The sequence below is a fragment of the Myotis brandtii genome, unplaced genomic scaffold (assembly GCF_000412655.1).
Source record: "Myotis brandtii unplaced genomic scaffold, ASM41265v1 scaffold122, whole genome shotgun sequence".
NCBI lineage: Eukaryota > Metazoa > Chordata > Mammalia > Chiroptera > Vespertilionidae > Myotis > Myotis brandtii.
The window spans coordinates 1,367,355-1,373,278 of record NW_005354255.1 but is presented as its reverse complement, the minus strand read 5'-3'; positions in this window follow the sequence as shown (position 1 = coordinate 1,373,278).

Genomic DNA, 5,924 nt, shown 5'->3' with positions numbered 1-5,924 from the left:
CACGGCGGGGGTTTGGGCCTCGGAGTCGGTGCCGGTGTTGTCCACGGCGGCGTCCACCGCCTGGGGGCCAGCCCCTGCCTGTGTTGTGCATTGGCGGGGACCCTGGTTTTCGGGGCCTGTCCCCGCCTGTGCTGTCCACATGAGGTCCCAGTTTCTTCGGGGCCAGCCCCTGTCTCTATTGCCCACGTCGAGTCTCTAGGAGTCGCCTCCTGCCTTTGCTGTCCACTTCTGTCCCCTGGGTCCTCAGGGCCAGCCTGTGCTGCCCACGGAGGTCCCTGATCCCTGCGGGGTCGGCCCCACTGTGTGGTCCAGGTGGGGCCCCCAGAACCCTGGCAGGTCTGTCCTCTGCCCCTTCTCACGAGACGAGCCCCCTTCCTGCATAGGGCTGGTCCTCTGTTTCTGCCCTACTGAGTGTCCCCCTCGCTGTCCCCAGCGTCTGTTCGGCCCACACCTTTGATCTGTAATCCACTGACTCGCCCCTCATCCCCTCGAGATCCCCTCTCAGCCTCTTCCCACCAGGTGGAGCCCTGTTCCCTACACTCAGGGCCTGTCCCCCACCTACCCCCCATTCCTTTAAGCCACTCTGCTCCTCCCTGCCCCCTGAGGGAAAGGGGTACACACCGTGGGGGGCAGCCTTTCTTCTCTCCTGGAGGTTTCTGTTTGGGCTGGAGGCTGGGGGCAGGTGGAGCCTTTGCAGGTTTTCAGAACTGGCCGGCTCCGTCAGCCTTCCCCAAGCCTTTTCCTTCTGCCTTGGTGGGAGCCCGTTCTCCTGGGTCCTCCTCCTCCTCCTCCTCCAGGGAAGATTCCTGTTCCCGTGCCTGTCTCCCCAGGGCACACCTGTTGCAGGGAGTGAGTTGGCCCAGCTGTCAGCGAAGTGTTGTCACCCCAAATAAGGGCTGTTGAAGGACTTACCTCTGCCGTCAAAGGCAAGAAGGTCATTTACAAAACAGAAACCTGGGCCCTGCCCATTATGAGTCCTGCTTCCTTTTCATTCCTGGGCTGCAGGGAAAGTTGTGAAAGCTGCAAGCTGCTTAGAGGTGGTTTTGATGGGCCTGGGCGGGAGAAGGGGGAGCGTTTGGAGGTGGTGTGGAGCTCCTGATGATGAGTAGTGGCATTGGTGGCCCTTCGGGAGGCAGCTGGTCTTGCCTGGAATGCATTGCTTCTCCCTCCTGCAGGGTCCTCCCTTTTATGAAATACCTTCTCTACTTTTTTCCCCAAATGTATATTCTGATTTACCTAAAGACCATAAAATGGGCTATCTCTGAGAAAAGACAGGCAGAGAGTAACCTTAAAGTTTGGCGGGAACTTGCAATGGTATCCGAGTGGCACTGGGGAGGACTTTGTGGTAGGTGGCTTTTGCAGTGGGCAGTAGAGTTTATTTTGAGAGGGGGGAGAGGTTAGAAATTAGAAGTGTCTCAACATTATCATCAGCCAGCCTTGACTGGGGCCTGTGTGAGCCTCCAGGTGCCCCTGCAGCCTGTCCTGAGCATGTCCAGACTTCAGAGAGATGTGGGGGGTCAAGGCCACAAGTCAGTGGCCTGTGCTGCTACAGCCTTGGTGTGCCTCTGCCAGGAGCCCTGCAGCGGACCTGGAATTGGCCAATGTCCACCTGAAGACGTGGGGGGAGTCAGTTGCAGGGGCACCTGTGTCTGTAGTCCCACCCCTTCTCTCCTGAGGGCACCCAGCCAGCACATTGGGGGATCAGGCACCTGTCTCTTGAGGTTACGTCCTAAGCATGGAGGTCAGATAAGACAGTGAGGGTGATGTGAGCTCCCAGGTCCAAGGTGAAGGGTTTTGACATGAGGAGGATCGTCATCAGTGCAGGGCAGAGGCCCCGGAGATGTGTGGGCTGGGGACTGACCCTGAGGCCCTCCTTACCCAGTGATCCTGCAGGCTTTGGGCCTGGGACCTGTTTGGGAACCCTGGGAACACTTACTACCAGGCAGCCCGTCTTCTGAGATTGAATACCCCTTGCTGGGAAGACTTTGATGACCAAAGGACAGGGTAGGGTGTGAGGATGCAGGGAGGGCATTCTTACTGAGTACCCTTTGCCTGGTACCCAACCGCTTGTAGGACTCATTTTAGTCCCCCACCCCCAGCAAGCCAGCAACTGGCTAGGGACTGTCCCCATTTTGCAGGGGCAGACTGAGCTTTCCAGCAACAGTCTGGCTGAGGGCCTTCCACCCCTTAGCTGCTCAGAGTGGAGTGCCAGCTTCCACATCCCTGTGTCATCTCTGTGTGTGGGGGGGTCTTGTTTCTGTGAGGTTCTGGTGGTGTCTGCTTTGGCACCTGGGTTTGGAACCAGGTGGAGCAAATTACTGTCACTGGAGAAGCCCTTGCCCACTTCACCATGCAGGTCCCCTGTCTCCTTAGGTCTGTATTCATGTGATCTATGGGACCTGTCAGCCTGGCGGGGGTTTTAATGTCCCATCCTGGTGGCAAGAATGACCTACCTGTGGAGCTCTGGATCTGGACTCTGACCCTCGGACTGGGGGAACCTCTTGGACTCTGTCCCCAGTGCTCCCTCATAGCTCCTTTTTAAATCTCAAAGAGGCATCTCTTTTCCATACAGCAGGGTCTCCCCCTCGGCACTGGGGACATTGGGGCCAGGTCAGTCTCTGTAGGGGGCCATCCTGGGCACCGTGGGGAGCTGAGCAGCATCTCTGGCCCCACCCACTTTATACCAGCACCCCCAGTCTGACAACCACAGATGTCCCCAGACATGGCCTGGTATACCTTGGGGAGGGGGGGCAGAACTACCTCTGTTTGAGAGCCCCTGCCCCATGGCAACACAGTATAAAACGCGTGTTGCAGAGCTAGTATGTTATCAGTGTGTAAATTATTTTGTCACATGTTTTGTGAGTGCTTAAAAAGTGGGTATTTTTGTTTGTAAGGTCCAAAGCTGTGTGCGTGCATGTATGTGTGCACTCAACACGCATCGTACATGTGAATACATGGATACAGGTCTTCAGTGTCATAGCTCTGGTGTTCCCGGCAGTGTCCTTGTTAATCTTCTGTCTGTTGTTGGGAATAGGATGGCGAGTATGCCTGTGCTGCAGGTCCCCACAGCATGCATCACTCTGCTATCCTGTGGACCAGAATCCTGAGGCCAGCAGGAGCTTTGGGGCGGGGATCCCAGGCAGGCCCACTGGCTTCCGTCATTTGATAGAAAACCACTGAGAGGGTCCCTTATCTGTGCCTCGAGGCAGGTTTCCCATTTGAACCTCCAGGCCTTCCATGGGAGCCCCGTTTCAGAGGCCCAGAGGCCCAGCAGCCTGCCCGGGCTGAGCCCAGTGGCTCCAGGGATTTCTAAATAAAGCAGGGCGGTCAGTTCCGCAGGCTTCCTGTTGGCCAGCTCTGGGCCCCACAGGGCGGTGAAAAGGCTCGGAATCTGGCATGGGGTGTGGTGGCTCCAGCGGGAAGGGCGTGCCTCCCAGTGCTTTGAGGTGTAGAGCGGAGCGTGATCACTGGCTCCTGGCAGAGGGGCCTGGCCAGGTCCCCTGCAGATCGAGAGAGCAGGAAGTGCCCATGGATGGCCTCTTGTCTGTCCCTCGATTTCCCCTGGGGCTGTAGAAGGACCTCCATGCACCCCAGGAGTCTTAGTGTGCTTGAAATTAAATGTTTTTGGCTAAAAGGGTTTGCTTTCCCGGGTGCAGTCCCTGGAACTGTCTGAGGAGCCCAGACTGCCCTTGGACCCCACTGTCCTCTGTTTCCTTGCAAGTCCCAGGAAGACACCCAGTGCCTGGTCCCATGGGGCCTACAGGGCTGAGCCGCTGGAATGACTCCCCACAAAGGACAGTTAGTGTTGCAGGCCCTCGGAGCATGGCCTCACCAGGTGTGTCACCAGGCTCTGGGGCCAGAGCTGGCACTTAACTCCATTTGCACAGACGACTCTGCTTCCGGTCTGGGCTCTGTGTGTGCCTGGCTGTGCCGGTCACTGCGGTGAGACTGGAGGAAGTGCTCAGCCTCAGACATTTAACCACAGAAGGTTTCACTTTCTGCTTTTTGTGGTGGAGTCGTCCTAGGTGCAGCCCCACAGCACGTTGTTGTTACCACTGCCTGTGGCCCTGGCGTTAGGAAACCAGACATAGCTTAGATGAGGACCTCTGCCCGAGGGTTGCTTTTGTCTCTTCTCTGCCCTGGCCCTGGGGTAGGTGCATCTGGTCTGGGACTCTGGGCCATGTGGGTGGATAGAGCTGGAGAGCAGTGGGAGGAGCGGTCCCATCTCTGGTCCCAAAGGGCACCCCTTTCCCAGCTTGCAGCTGCAGCCTGGTCAATGGGGACAGTCAGCTTGGTGGCCTGCTCCCTGGTGTTTGTGAGCAGTGGATGGGATTCAGGATGTCTCCACGGGCTCTGGGAATGCCTGTGTGCAGGGTTATTTTTTGGTGTAACTCACGCTGCTCACAGAACTGGGATTCCACACCTCAGGTGGCTGGCTCGTGGGAGGGGGTTTTCATAGTTCCTGTGCCTCTCAGCCTTAGGGCACCTGGCCTGTTGTGGGGTGTGTTACCCTGCCAGAGTGACTCCTCATTCCCTTCAACACCCCCCCCCCCCCCCCCCCCCCCCCCCCCCGGCCCTTTTTTTTCCCCCCCCCCCCCCCCCCCGCCTTCCAGCTCTTGACTATCCCACTGCCACGTAGCACAGAGCCTGCAGACCTCAGAAATGTGTTCTGATGACTGATTTGTGGTTGGATTCAGTGCCCCCAGGAGAATGGAATGGGAGTCACCTGGCACCCCCTGATGCCCCATCATACCTGGACGTGAGGCTCCCTGCTCAGGCAGCCCCATTGCCACCTGCCTGTGGCCCTCTGCTCTGCTGGGTGGACACACGGGTACTCAAGGGCACAGCCCACAGCTGCCTGTCTCGGAGGCCCCCTGTAGGAGGCTGGGTTCGTCCACCTCTCCCCCACCTCACCAGTCAGGGCTGGGCAGCAGGGGTGGTGCTTGCTTTGGGGTGGGACCATGGAAACTCAGTGTTGTTTTCTAGGCTCAGTGTCCTCTTTTGTTGGAGGGAATGGTGCCCCTGCCCCTGAAGCACTATGGTACGATGAAATGGCTTACAGTAGGTGCTCAGCAAGCTGAAGAAGCTTTGTCCTGTTGTCACTACCCTGTCCACTGGATTATTTGCATAAGTTCCCTTTAAAAGGCTACGGGAATAGTCCTGGGATATGGGTGTCCATACCAAGACCGAGCTGGGAAGTTCTAGAAAGTGCTGGAGTGGGGTTCTGCCCCTGTGTGACTCCTGAGTTTTGGTTTTCTCTTCTGTGAAATGACAATAATTTAGGATTATTGCAAGGATAAAGTGGGGTGATGGGTATTAAGCTAGGGGTGCCACTCACAATATTCCTGTTGGTGAGCCTGTCCCTCTGTCTCACAGCAGGGTCTCCAGAGTTGGGTCCCCAGAGCTTGGCTGTCAGGGATTCGGCCATCAGGGTACCTTTTCTTTCTTTGTTTTTTTTTTTTGTTCATTCTCACCTGAGGATATTTTTCCATTGATTTTTAGAGAGAGTAGAAGGTAGGGGAAGAGACAGAGGGAGAAACATTGGTGTGAGAGAGCCACATCGATGGTTGCCTCCCTCCTGCGCCCCAGCCTGTGCCCCAACCGGCCAGGGATCGAGCCTGCAACAGAGGTACGTGCCCTTGACCGGAGTTGAAACCAGGATCGTTCAGTCCGCAGGCCAAGGCTCTATCCACTGAGCCAAACTGGCTAGGGCTGGGTACTTTTCCTGATCTCCAGCACCTGGTTGGTACTGTACGAGGTGGGTGCACTGTAAGCATCTTAGAAGGAGCAGCTCCAGTTGAGACTGGTAGGAAATGCCTTTGGTCGTCATGTTTGCTTGTGGACCTCGATTGGGATAGGGGGATGGGGGGAGGTAGAGTTGGAAGGGATAAGAGTTGACAGGTAAGACCCCTCAGGGAGACAGG